The 14749-nt window shown below is 45.0% G+C and overlaps 1 protein-coding gene across 1 annotated transcript in view; it reads right to left on the bottom strand.

The window, feature by feature from the left end:
- The window catches only part of LOC138261381 (V-set and immunoglobulin domain-containing protein 4-like), a 206715-nt gene that overhangs the window by 720 nt on the left and 191246 nt on the right, over window positions 1-14749 (bottom strand). The window lies entirely within an intron of this gene.

The following is a 14749-nucleotide window of genomic DNA, read 5'->3' on the forward strand; positions in this document are numbered from 1 at the left end:
TTTTGCTGGTTTTAGGACTCTGCGCACTTTACCACTGCTAACCAATGCTAAAGTGCATATGCTCCCTCCCTTAAACATGGTAACATTAGCCCATTCGCAATTGGCATATTTGATTTACTTGTAAGTTGCTAGTAAAGTGCACTAGATGTGTCCAGGGCCTGTAAAGTGAATGCTACTAGTGGGCCTGCAGCAATGGTTGTGCCACCTGTAGGAGGCTGGACTGGCTTGTAGTGAGTACCAAGGGGTACTTGCACCTTGCACCAGGCCCAGTTATCCCTTATTAGTGTATAGGGTGTCTAGCAGCTTAGGCTGATAGATAATGGTAGCTTAGCAGAGCAGCTTAGGCTGAACTAGGAGACGTGTGAAGCTACTACAGTACCACAAGTGTCACTTGCACAATATCATAAGAAAACACAATACACAGTTATACTAAAAATAAAGGTACTTTATTTTTATGACAATATGCCAAAGTATCTTAGAGTGTACCCTCAGTGAGAGGATAGGAAATATACACAAGATATATGTACACAATAGCAAAAATATGCAGTATAGTCTTAGAAAACAGTGCAAACAATGTATAGTTACAATAGGATGCAATGGGGACACATAGGGATAGGGGCAACACAAACCATATACTCCAAAAGTGGAATACGAACCACGAATGGACCCCAAACCTATGTGACCTTGTAGAGGGTCGCTGGGACTATTAGAAAATAGTGAGAGTTAGAAAATTAGCCCTCCCCAAGACCCTGAAAAGTGAGTGCAAAGTGCACTAAAGTTCCCCTAAGGACAAAGAAGTCGTGATAGAGGAATAATGCAGGAAAGACACAAACCAACAATGCAACAACTGTGGATTTCCAATCTAGGGTACCTGTGGAACAAGGGGACCAAGTCCAAAAGTCACAAGCAAGTCGGAGATGGGCATATGCCCAGGAAATGCCAGCTGTGGGTGCAAAGAAGCTTCTACTGGACAGAAGAAGCTGAGGTTTCGGCAGGAACGAAAAGGGCTAGAGACTTCCCCTTTGGTGGACGGATCCCTCTCGCCGTGGAGAGTCGTGCAGAAGTGTTTTACCGCCGAAAGAACGCCAACAAGCCTTGCTAGCTGCAAATCGTGCGGTTAGCGTTTTTGGGCGCTGCTTTGGCCCTGGAGGGACCAGGAGGTCGCAAATTGGACCAGGAGAGAGAGGGGACGTCGAGCAAGACAAGGAGCCCTCTCAGCAGCAGGTAGCACCCGGAGAAGTGCCAGAAACAGGCACTACGAGGATGCGTGAAACGGTGCTCACCCGAAGTTACACAAAGGAGTCCCACGTCGCCAGAGACCAACTTAGAAAGTCGTGCAATGCAGGTTAGAGTGCCGTGGACCCAGGCTTGGCTGTGCACTAAGGATTTCCACCGGAAGTGCACAGGGGCCGGAGTAGCTGCAAAAGTCGCGGTTCCCAGCAATGCAGCCCAGCGAGGTGAGGCAAGGACTTACCTCCACCAAACTTGGACTGAAGAGTCACTGGACTGTGGGGGTCACTTGGACAGAGTTGCTGGATTCGAGGGACCTCGCTCGTCGTGCTGAGAGGAGACCCAAGGGACCGGTAATGCAGCTTTTTGGTGCCTGCGGTTGCAGGGGGAAGATTCCGTCGACCCACGGGAGATTTCTTCGGAGCTTCTAGTGCAGAGGGGAGGCAGACTACCCCCACAGCATGCACCACCAGGAAAACAGTCGAGAAGGCGGCAGGATCAGCGTTACAGAGTTGCAGTAGTCGTCTTTGCTACTGTGTTGCAGGTTTGCAGGCTTCCAGCGCGGTCAGCAGTCGATTCCTTGGCAGAAGGTGAAGCGAGAGATGCAGAGGAACTCGGATGAGCTCTTGCATTCGTTATCTAAAGTTTCCCCGGAGACAGAGACCCTAAATAGCCAGAAAAGAGGGTTTGGCTACTTAGGAGAGAGGATAGGCTACTAACACCTGAAGGAGCCTATCAGAAGGAGTCTCTGACGTCACCTGGTGGCACTGGCCACTCAGAGCAGTCCAGTGTGCTGGCGGCACCTCTGTTTCCAAAATGGCAGAGGTCTGGAGCACACTGGAGGAGCTCTGGACACCTCCCAGGGGAGGTGCAGGTCAGGGGAGTGGTCACTCCCCTTTCCTTTGTCCAGTTTCGCGCCAGAGCAGGGGCTAATGGGTCCCTGAACCGGTGTAGACTGGCTTATGCAGAATTGGGCACATCTGTGCCCAAGAAAGCATTTCCAGAGGCTGGGGGAGGCTACTCCTCCCCTGCCTTCACATCATTTTCCAAAGGGAGAGGGTGTCACACCCTCTCTCAGAGGAAGTCCTTTGTTCTGCCATCCTGGGACAAGCCTGGCTTGACCCCAGGAGGGCAGAAACCTGTCTGAGGGGTTGGCAGCAGCAGCAGCTGCAGTGAAACCCCAGGAAAGGCAGTTTGGCAGTGCCAGGGTCTGTGCTATAGACCACTGGGATCATGGAATTGTGCCAACAATGCCAGGATGGCATAGAGGGGGCAATTCCATGATCTTAGACATGTTACATGGCCATATTCGGAGTTACCATTGTGAAGCTACATATAGGTAGTGACCTATATGTAGTGCACGCGTGTAATGGTGTCCCCGCACTCACAAAGTTCAGGGAATTGGCTCTGAACAATGTGGGGGCACCTTGGCTAGTGCCAGGGTGCCCTCACACTAAGTAACTTTGCACCTAACCTTTACCAGGTAAAGGTTAGACATATAGGTGACTTATAAGTTACTTAAGTGCAGTGTAAAATGGCTGTGAAATAACGTGGACGTTATTTCACTCAGGCTGCAGTGGCAGGCCTGTGTAAGAATTGTCAGAGCTCCCTATGGGTGGCAAAAGAAATGCTGCAGCCCATAGGGATCTCCTGGAACCCCAATACCCTGGGTACCTCAGTACCATATACTAGGGAATTATAAGGGTGTTCCAGTAAGCCAATGTAAATTGGTAAAATTGGTCACTAGCCTGTTAGTGACAATTTAGAAAGAAATGAGAGAGCATAACCACTGAGGTTCTGGTTAGCAGAGCCTCAGTGAGACAGTTAGGCACCACAGAGGGAACACATACATATAGGCCACAAACTTATGAGCACTGGGGTCCTGACTAGCAGGGTCCCAGTGACACATAACAAACATACTGAAAACATAGGGTTTTCACTATGAGCACTGGGCCCTGGCTAGCAGGATCCCAGTGAGACAGTGAAAACACCCTGACATACACTCATAAACAGGCCAAAAGTGGGGGTAACAAGGCTAGAAAGAGGCTACTTTCTCACACCACCCACATAAGTATCCCCTTAACCATGTCTCAGAAACGCCATTGCAAGCCCTGTGTGTGCAGTTTCACTGCCCCTTTGGCTTGGCATTTAAAAGTACTTGCCAAGCCTTAAACTCCCCTTTTTCTCTATATATAAGTCACTCTTAAAGAAGGCCCTAGGTAACTCATAGGGCAGGGTGCTTTGTAGATAAAAGACAGGACAGGTACATGTATGTTTTATCTGTCCTAGTAGTGGAAAACTCCTAAATTCATTTCCACTGCTGTGAGGCCTGCTCCTTTCATAGAATAGCATTAGGGCTACCCTCATATACTGTTTGAGTGATAGATTCTGATTAGAAAGGGGTAACCAGGTCACATTTAGTATGGCCAGAATGGTAATAGAAAATCCTGCTTATTGGTGAGGTTGGATTTTATATTACTGTTTTAGAAATGCCACTTTTAGAAAGTGGCCATTTCTCTGCACTTAAAATCCATCTGTGCCTTACAGCCTGTCTCCAATCCTTGTCTGGGCTGGGCTGGCTGACAGCTTCCTTGTGCATTTCACCCAGACAACCACAAACACAGGATACTCCGTCACACCTGCACTCATCTGCATACTGAATGGGTCTTCCTGGCCTGGACGGGTGAAGGGGGAAGGGCCTGACACTTGCATTTCAAAAGCTAGTGACCTACCCTCACACAATGGACTGCCTAACCCCTACTGGGACCCTGGCAGCCAGACCTGTACTGAAAGGGGACCTTGTTCACTTCAAAACCACTCTTTGAGATCTCCCCCACTTCAAAGGCATTTTGGGGTATAAACTTGGTCCCTGACCCCACCAACTCAGATACCTCTGGACCTGAACCTGCAACCTGTCAAGAGGAACTGCCTGGCTGCCCAAAGGACTCATCTGGACTGCTTTACTGAGAAGGACTGCTGCCCTGCTGTTGCCCTGCTGCCTTGCTGTCCTCTGACTTTGTTGAGAGAGAAGTGCTCTTCAAGGGCTTGGATTGAGCTAGCCTCCTGTTTTCTGAAGTCTCAGGGCCAAAAGGACTTCATGTCTTCAAGGAACTCCTTGTGTGACGGAAATTGACGCACCGCTTTCTGGAAATGACGCACAGCCTTCCTTACGAAGAGAAAATCGCTACACAGCAGAACCGGAACAATGCCGCTCGACTTCCTGGGTGAAGTTTGATGTAGCGCCTGCCTTGCGACCAGAGATTTGATGCACAGTCCTACCAGATTGACGCACAGCTGAACCTGAATGATGCAGCCTGACTTCCCGAGTGAAGAATTGATGCAGCACCTGAACATTTGACTCATCACCACCCTGGATCGATTCAACGCCTGTGACTTCAGCCTGCATGCCCAGGATTTCCACGTTTGCAGCGTGGAAATAAACAACGCATCGTATGGACCGCGCAGGAAATTCCGCCGCACACCCAATTCTTCCACGCATCTCCTCCTCTACACAAACCAGGTACTTTGTGCAAACGAGACAACTGTTGATTTCTAAGATTTAAGACTCTTTTTAATCTTGCAAAAGTGATATCTCAACTTGTGCTTAGTGAATTTTTATAGGTTTGACCTTAATTTAACCAGATAAATATCATATATTTTTCTAAACCTGCGTGGTGTATTTTTGTTTTGTTTTCACTATGTTACAGTATGATTTATTGCACAAATACTTTACATATTCCCTTCTAAATTAAGCCAGACTGCTCAGTGCCAAGCCATCAGAGGGTGGCCCCAGGATAATTTACATTGTATGTGACTTACCCTGACTATGATTGTGGTCCCTATTTGGACAAAGGTTAATACCTCTGCCAACTAGATACCCCATTTCTAACAGTATTGTTGAGACAAGGGTAATCTAACATCCATAACTGCTTCTGATCTGTTTTTGTTTTTGGCATTAACAATGCCAATGCTAATAATCTCATCTTCCATAGTTCCAAAATTAGACAACAATGAAAGTGCCCACAAAGAAGTTAGGAGCTCATCAAATGTTTACTCATCTTTTTGCACCCTTGTATGGATATTATATCTGTCAAATGCCAAACTGGAATTTTTCTTAAACCTCCCTACTAATTGCAGTAGTGCTCCTTCATATCTTTTATATTATGTTGCCCCTCCTGGTGAGTGATTTGGGGGTAGCATCCTAAAAACTACTGGCCCTTTCAACCCCCGGCAGTGTGACAGAATACGTTTACGAGGATCCACTGACATTTTATCAGCTTCATTGGCTTTTATGTAAGTGAAATAATCCTCTTCCATTGTCGTCGTGGAACAGTAGATTTCCCTTTCTCTTGTAAGAATTTTGGTGGTGCTTCATGGCGACTAACATTGTCTTGTGATAACGCAAGTATAACCTACATCATACAGTATGGCACAACTAGAGAAGAGTCTAGAAAGAGTTATTTGGGAGATCATAGTGGTAAGATGAGGTGTGGGATGAGACAAAAGAGAGATGAAGGTGACAAGAGTCTAGAAAGCGATTCAGGAGATCATTGCAGTAAAATAAGGTTTGGGTTGAGTCAGAGGTGGAATACACGAGGGAACAATCTAAAAAGGGTCATTTGGGAGATCACAGTAGTAAAATGTGGTTTTGGGGAGCCATGGAGAGATAGAGGATGGAAGAGTCTAGAAAGGGTTATTTTGGAGATCACAGTAGTAGTGTTGTGTTGGCTCTTGTTGTACTAATGAGAATGCTGGATTTGGGGGCAGCACCACCCGATTGTGAGGAACTGAGTCCAACCCCACAGAATGTGACAACTTTTGGCCTAACCCTTAAGGCTGGCTAGCACTACCTCACCAATACCCAAGAATAGAGGTGATTTGTGCCAGCCGTGAGTATGGCATTCTGATTTCTCAGGTTAATTGTGGTAGAACAGATCCTTTTCTCTCAGTAACATTTGTCTCATACATTCAAAGACTAACAGAAGCAAGACTTGGTTCAATATATTTTATTGAATCAACTACAAGCTAGATTAAAAGGCATGTAATACAATGATTGGGATAATGGAACATCCTAATAGCAGAGTGATGACGAAAAAGGTGAAACATAGGAATATTCCCACCATAGTGTCACAATGCTAAATTTAGGAATTACTACCTACGCCGCTAAGGTACTAAACTAGATCACAGCAGTGTTAGCCCAAATCCGGCCTTCAGGACCCCTGGGAAGATATTATCCCCCTATACCTGAATGTTTTACTAGCGAAGGGGGCTGTTGGTCTACCAAGAGTCCTCTCCCATGTAGGTAGAAAATATGTCAAGTCTCAGCAGACGGCTGCAATGAAGCTACAGCATGTGGTGGCAGTTTCCATCTGAAACTTCCCTCTAATGTATAGAGGGCAGAGCAATGTTTTCTAATAAAACAGCTGGTGTTCTAAGAAAAGTGCCCTAACGTAAGAACATGTATGTTTCCGTAAAGTAGCGGGGAATGTTATGTTCTACTTTGTACCAACAACAATATGATGTATAGCCTTGAGCAAGCACAGAGTGAAGATGTTGTGCTAAGAAATGAAAATAATTCCTAGGCAGAGCAAGCAATAGATAAAGAAATAAAAACATCACTGCAAAATGCGGCTTCTGGTAAGATATTAAACTAGGCTAAAGGCACAAGCTGCAGGCCTATCGCTAAACTAATGTGCCCATAAAATTATGTTAAAAAAAACTCACCATATCCTCCCTTGTCATATCAAAGTGTAGAGGTCAGCATAAAAGGACTATGTTAAAAATAAACTAAAATATGTACATAAATGTCCAAGTTGACAAGCAAAACACACTGAAGCAGGCCAAATAAAAATGGTCAATTCAGAATGTAGAGCTTGTGAAATTAAAAGTCAGAGTCATTTTGAAATTCACCACTTATATCCATGATAGTTGAATCAAGAAAAAATCCCACTTCTGTAGGTGTTAATGTCACCAAATTGATGCCAAGGAAAACCAAAGAGCACTCATGTTGCAAAGCCTCAGCTCCAGCCAAGGCAGCAGCATTCCGTGTAGTGGCGGATGTTAAAGTACCAAGAGCCACATGATCCACAAAAGGCAGCTCGTCGGAGGCTTCCCGTAGCAAACGCACCCTCAACGCGCATGTCTGGTAATACGCCTTTAGCAAGAACATCAACAATTCAGCATACAATGAAAGACACAATTGTAGTGCACATTCAAAAAGGCACCAAAGGCAATGAAGCATGGGCTGCTCACAATCCCAAACTGGTCTAAACAACAAAAACCAGTTGCACTCCAGTTCTTCAAGTTGTGGTGCTCCAAAATACTGCATCATGCGTTCACAAAACAGTTCCATTAGTGGAAGCGCAATCAGCCCTCCTTGCTAAGACGGGGAAGCCTTTGCAAATAAAATACAGCAACAGCAAAATGCCACCAATTAAGGCCAAAGTAAATGGGAATCACCCCATGCCCTAAAATATTGAATGTATGGCTGAAGGTACTATACGAAATATGACGAAAAAAAAAGATACTGATGAACCCAGAACCTACAGCCTTCAAGAAATGTATAATCCCAACAGTATTGGATGCATTAAATATTCACCCAATGAGTTCACTGAAGTGCCTTGGAAAGTTGGTATTTAAAAGGGACTGTATCTCTGCAGATGATCTCACTATTTGGAGAGCATAGGTCCCATGTGCTGATGTAGCATTACATGTTTCTGAAACAGTATAGCTTTTACTCTGCTTAGCCTGTCAAAATGTAAACAAGAAGTAGCAATATGAGGCCAGATGTCTGCTACTTTCCTCTGTTGCATGGGGGGAAAGTACTTTACAGCAACAAGCTACAATTTTGGAGCCCAAAACTACATAGGCAATTACAGTACACAATCCAAAACAGCTCTCACTGTTTAGAAGCACGTAACTTCCATTAGAGAGCTCCTGAAACACTGGCTGAATTAAGGAGACAGGAACTCTCTTCAGATAACAGGCCAAATTTGCTGCAAAAGTTTTACAAGCTCCGGGCAACGACAGCTGCTTACAAACCATTAAATACCTCACAGAAGCCTCACATTCGCTACTGCTAAGAAAGACCGCTTTTATTTCACAAACAGGTCTTTTGCTCTAACGTATTGCCATGGAACACAACCATTTTTCAATGTCTGTAGTGTCCAACCTATCTGCATAATGGCCTAAGTTGTCTCTGTTCATGTTGTAAAGATGACATGTCAGTTTGCATAATGGCAATTGCAGAAGAAATTATGTTGCTAAGAGTGTATATACTCTCAAACCAGGTGTTAATCCCATTATCTACAAAGGCTAATGCTTTCTGTAAGTTCTCCTGATCTATTTGCCTTAACCGGGCAGCGACTTCTTGTTCTGAAAGTTTCCAAACTTTGTTGTGAATTGCATATAAGATGTGCTTTTTACATTGCCTTCTGGGGCCTAACAAGAACCCTTGTGAGTTTGTGTTATTTGACAGGAGACTGAGGTGTTCTTTTAAAGCATCTAGTGAGGAACTTTTTAACCAATGTTGGCATAGTTTTCATATGCTATATGTTGCTACAGTGCCTGAATGTTCTGATGACACATAGCAGGGTCTGGTCTGTTCGCTCTAAAACCCCCTATGGAGTTTATACAACGCGCATGACAACCATTTGTATCTACTGGCCACAATAACCACCTGCTAAGGCTTGAAAGTGTTTGGTTAAAGGTTCCTTTCTGGACCCACCTATCGAGCTGTTCTTCAGTTGCATTAATGTATTTTTGCCACTTGTAAAATTTTGCTAGAGTGGGAATACTGGACGCATTTAATTCTTTAATTTTCACCAAGCCCAGACAACTCATCTGCTGCACTGTGTCATTAAAAATATCATTTATAAGGTGTAGGAAGCTGGCTCTATATACTATATCAAAATGAGATATAGGGGGTCATTACAACCTCAGCGGTCTTTTCGCAAGAACGGCAAGGTATCGCCGTGCTGAAGACCGCCAGTGGTGGCGGTCTTCCGCGCCACGTATTATGACTGCTGGCAGGCCGCCGTCCTTTTTCGCACGGAACGCCGCCAGCAGCCATACTGGCGGGAAAGTGGAGGTTGTTTAACCTCCACCGCCACGTCAACATAACACCGCCCACTGAATCACGTCCCATGATTCGGTGTGGCGGTGTTCTGGTGACGGTGTTCTGGTGGCGGAGCTGCCCCCATGGATCCCATCCCCTCCCGGAGGATCAACGGACAAGGTAAGTTGATTGTCTGTTAGGGAAGGGGGTGGGGGGGGGGTGTTGTGTGTTGTGTGCGTGCATGGGGGTGTGCATGTGAGAGTGTAGAGGGGGTGAGTGAGTGAGTGTATGCGTGCGGGGGTGCTGTGTGTATGGGAAAATGTGTGCGGGTCAGACGGTGTGCATGTCTGCTTGTATGTGTGCGGGTATGTGTTGTCGGGGTGTATGTGTGCGAGTAGGGGTGTGTATATGTGCATGTTGGGGTGTGTGCGTGTAGGGGTGCGTATATGTGCATGTTGGGGGTGTGTGCGTGTAGGGGTGTGTATATGTGCATGTTGAGGGTGTGTGCGTGCAGGGGTGTGTATATGTGCAGGTTTGAGGTCGGGGTGGGGAGGGGGGTTGTGCCACCTTAGGGGGTGGCAGAGGGGTGGGGGTTGTTGGGGGAGGATTCGTGGGGGGCAGTGGGGGTGGGGGAGACCCCTATCAGTGCCAGGGAAGGAATTCCCTGGCACTAATAGTGCCTACCGCCATGGATCTCATGGCGGTTCCCAACCACCCGAGATCCATCGCAGTATGCAGGGTCCTGATACCGTTGGCGGTCTAGTGACGACCGCCGGGCTGAAGACCGCAATCTCCAGCCCAGCGGTTCTCACCGCCATGGCGGTTGGAATGGTGAAGTGGCGGATGACCGCGGCGGTCATAATTCAATTTTTTTTCCGCCGGCCTGTTGCCGGTCCTACCGCCGCTTTACCACCGACCGCCAGGGTTGTAATGAACCCATAGTGTGCACAGAGTCCAGGGGTTGCCCAAGAGGCTTGACAGAGGCAATAATAGATAATACTAATGCTCTATTTGTGGTAGTGTGGTTGAGCAGTTAGATTTATCAGAGGGTAGTGTTAAGCATTTGTTGTACACACACATGCAATAAGTGAAAACACACACTCAATGACTTAAGTCCAGACAAGTAGGTTTTTATATAGAAAAATAGTTTTTCTTAATTTATTTCTAGAACCACAAGATTCACTTAGCAGGTAAGTACATCAAATGAAAGGTACTTTGCATAGTGATACTTAGAACTTTGAATGGAATCATCAATGTACACAGTTTTCTTTAAAATGGCAAAAAGCTGTTTTAAAAGTGGACACTGCAATTTTCAACAGTTCCTGGGGGAGGTAAGTAATTGCAGTTTTTGAGGTAAGTAACAAACTTACGGGTTCAGTCTCCAGGGCATAGGTAGCCCACCGTTGGGGGTTCAAGAAACCCCAAACACCCAGCACCAGCAACACAGGGCCGGTTAGGTGCAGAGGTCAAACAGGAGGCAAAATAATGTGGGCCACTATGGAGACGGGGGTATTCTGGTTCCGGTCTGCTTGCAGCTAAGTACTCGTGTTGTCGGAGGGCAGACCGGGGGGTATAGGGGAGCACTGGGTGGGGGCCCAAGTAGGCACTAAACATGCACCCTCAGAGGCACTGGGGCAGGCGGGTATGAGGTACTGGGTTTTTCAGAACCGGTACTGATCCGGTAACCCAGCGGTGCCAGGGTACACCCAAAGACCTCGGGTACTTTCCTGATTCAGACTACAGAAACTCAGAGTCTTCTAGGTGAAGTCAAAGATCGAATTTATTGGCTGCAACCAATTGACAAGTGTCCTAGAAGTACAACAGCACGATTTGTATGTTCTCAGGAGACTGTGTTTCAATGCAAAGTCAGGTTTCCTTATATACAGTTTTTTAAGCTTCAGGCAAACATTCTTGACATTTTGGTTGGTCATTCACATGTTTTCACTACAAAGGAAAAAACAGTGTCATGATGAAACCTTATATTTCATGTCATCCAACCCATAATAAATTACCCGGCAAGGCCTAGTATTTTACATCAGATAAGTGTGGACCCCTAATAAAAACGGGCACCTCCCCCTCGTAAAGTAAGAAGAAGAAAAGAGCAGGTGCAGGTGTGAGCAAGTTAGGCAGGGTGTGTGAGCGATAATAAGGGTTTTATGGCCTGGTGTGCCTTGATGCTATCTGATTCGGCCACTGGGAGAGGGACTGACCAAACAGGTTTGGCCTGAGGCAATGGTTCCAGCTTGCCCAGGTCAGAGAAAAGTCAATCAAGGTGTACGTGTCCTTGGAATCAAATCTGACTGTATTATAAGCCTATGTGAGGGCAACTTTTAAAAATGGCTGCCGTGTATAAAATGGGAGCCACGAGTGCAGGACGAAAATGGCGATTACGAGGTGAAAACGCTGCTGGAATTGAGCGAAAATGCTCATGCTTAGTGTACTAGTCATTATCGGTCTTTTGATACTAAAATCGTACTGCTGTGGCAAAGTAAATTACATGGGTCCAGAATTTTTAGAACCACAAACCCTCCTTTTGCCCTTACATAGGTAATAAACCTATTCTCATGCTAATCTGAGTCCAGGTCTATGTTTATAAGGCCATGGAGATGTTGCTGGAGCAAAATTCTAGTACTTGGTAACTCTCTCTGGACAGGTCTCCTCGAACATGAAGTAGCACAAAAGGCCACATATGGCAGGACAAAATAAGGAATACCTCTATCTGCAGTAGGTGGCATAAGATCACACACCCAACAATTAGTGATGTTCACTACTAACTAGTGTTGATGCAGAAGCTGTACAAAAGAATTGCTTACAAATTCTGATCTTCTGACCTGCTCATGTTCAGGAAAAGGGTGAAAAGAGTGCAAAGAAACAATAGTAGGAAAAGACATAGGTTGGGAAGTGGGTGCAGAAGTCAATTGAGTAGAGAAAAACAATCCCACCCATAAATGACAACGTCATGTTTAAAAGACACTAGAAAACACGTTATTAAGAACAAATAGACAACGGGAGAAAGTAGTGACCACTATTTACAAATGAAATAATAATTTTTCACAACCCTAACCAAAAAGCAAATCCTAAAATTATCTAGTAACATTTTTAGGGCTCCTCTGCATTTCAGTAATTTTTGTATGTTCAGGTGGAACAGTGGTGACTCTCATCAATGCTCTAAGGTGAAAAGGGGGTACTCTTTCCACAGAAAATGGACTTTATTCTGCTTTTACTAAACAGAATAGTACTTTAAAACAATGCCAGCAAAACAATCAGTCTCCTAACACCTAGTCTATACAATCACACGGAAACCTCTTGTGAAACCAACTATGCCCAGAGTCCGTTCAAAAAGCCTCTCTGGCAGGCTTCTATTGTCCATCAAATTTTCTTTTGTTGTTTTCTTTCGCATGGGCCTTTCAATTCAGGCCTCTTCGTGAGAAAAGTACTGCTTAGTTGGAGTGCCCTCCTGGCAAACACCCACAGCTCACTCGAAAGTCTCAATGTCTTAAAGCAATGCACCAGTGTCTCTCCTCTGTGGCAGACACTACAAACAATGTGCTCTTCATTGATCAAGGGCACAAATCATCTCGTGCAGACGCAAGCACCATTAATTGGGAAATAGCTCAAGCTCAGCAGCACTTTCAGACTCCAACACTCATTATTTAGTGTCAGAGGACGCTCAAGCTGCTCTTTCATGGGCACCACAATATAGTGCCTTTTTCCAAACTTGAAATCTCCGGTGCACTGCCCTTCTTCCGTTGGAGCAAAGAAAAGGGGGTGTGTGGCCAAAACTCAGGCCAAGGGGCTCAAGGGATTGCACACTGTCAGAGGTTACCAGCACATGACAGGTAGAGAAATGAAACCTCAAAACAGCTCTGCCATCAACAACAGGAATCCTTCTCTTTAGTTCTTTTACACTGAAACTTTGGTTTTGTGATGTCCAACGCCGTCTGATGGAGCAAGTACGATATCATGCGCTGGCGATCGCTGTCCAGCTTTGCTACTTCCTGGGTGCTGAGACTGTAGGGCCAAGACGTCTGTCTTTCATCTGTAGCTGTCACTGATGGGAATTAGGCTTAAATCAATGTCCTGCAGGTTATTATGACTTGATACCCGCAGAATCTAGTGACGTAGGAAGTGTGCCACAGCTGTTAGTTTCCTTCAATTTAGTACAAAAACAGTTCATGGTTTTTAACAAGGGGACTGCAAGCAGGTGGTCTGCAATCTTCAAAGGAGTAGCCATACACCATGGGCATAAAATACAAAGACAAAGGCAGAAGGGCAAAACAGGGTCTGTAGCATCTTTAATTCAGTTCTCTCCATTATTCTCTGCCATCTATAGCTACATGAGAATTCTATCTGAATGGATTTCCTCACACAGTGGCATTGTCTAATGGGGTAAACACATATTTGCCTCAATGATTAAGTCTAGGTGTTCCTCCTTACCTTAGAACATCTCAATAGAGAAATCACATGATACCGATTATCAGGGACATGTAGAAACCTTCCTTTAAAAACTGTGCATCAGGTGCACTATGCAATACACAGGCTAATAGTCAAATGTGCAAACAAAAAGACAAGAACTAGAGGGTCCTGATATTTGCATGATTAGGACACATCTGATCCCACAAAAAATTAAAGTAGCAGGAACAGAAGGGAACCGAAAACCAAATTAAAATAGACATTGAAAATTCGTCATGTTCAAAAAGGTAAACATAAGATATCTCCTATTGAGATGGAAAACGTGTCTTACTATAATATTGAGTCAGTTAACCAGTCTATCGCTACCCTGACAGTCAGGCTGGAAAACATTGAAGCAGGCAAATTCTTGAAAACCAGTCTGGTCATACCAAAGGGAATTATACATAACATGGGGGTCCCTGGTACATCACTGCAGTCTGGAAATGTGAACCTGAACAATACATCAATAATAATAAAAGGGCTGACTGGTGAAAGGAATTCGAAAAAGAGAAATGGGACTAGGACATAGCTAAAATCTCAATAACTAAGCATGGTGCGACATTGGTCAGGGGAAGTAACCAAAGAAAAAATCTATAGAAAGAACAAAAAAATTTTTTTGGGTGATAGTCAGGCATGTGACACAACACCAAGAGTACGGGTGATACACAAAGGCCAAAGTTACACAAATTTGACTACACCATATACGGTACTCCTAGCTAATGTTTCAGTTCCTTCTTCAGGAAAAAATGAAAACCTGGTTTTCTTTTAAGGAACGAAAGCCATATGCTACTTAGGAAACAGAACATCATTAACTAATGTAATATAGAAATTAGGCCACCTTGAGTCACAGATCTATAATTTCATCCTTAGGTCCAATCAAGGATACATAAATGTAGGGCTGCCTGTTCCTTTAAGGGAAGGGGCAGTAACGTGACTAACTGCAGGTGACACACTTTGATCCTGTATATCTCTTTTTATTTTCCTTCAATACCATTATAGCCAAATAGACAT

Source organism: Pleurodeles waltl, chromosome 2_1 (assembly GCF_031143425.1).
Source record: "Pleurodeles waltl isolate 20211129_DDA chromosome 2_1, aPleWal1.hap1.20221129, whole genome shotgun sequence".
In the NCBI taxonomy this organism is placed as follows: Eukaryota; Metazoa; Chordata; class Amphibia; order Caudata; family Salamandridae; genus Pleurodeles; species Pleurodeles waltl.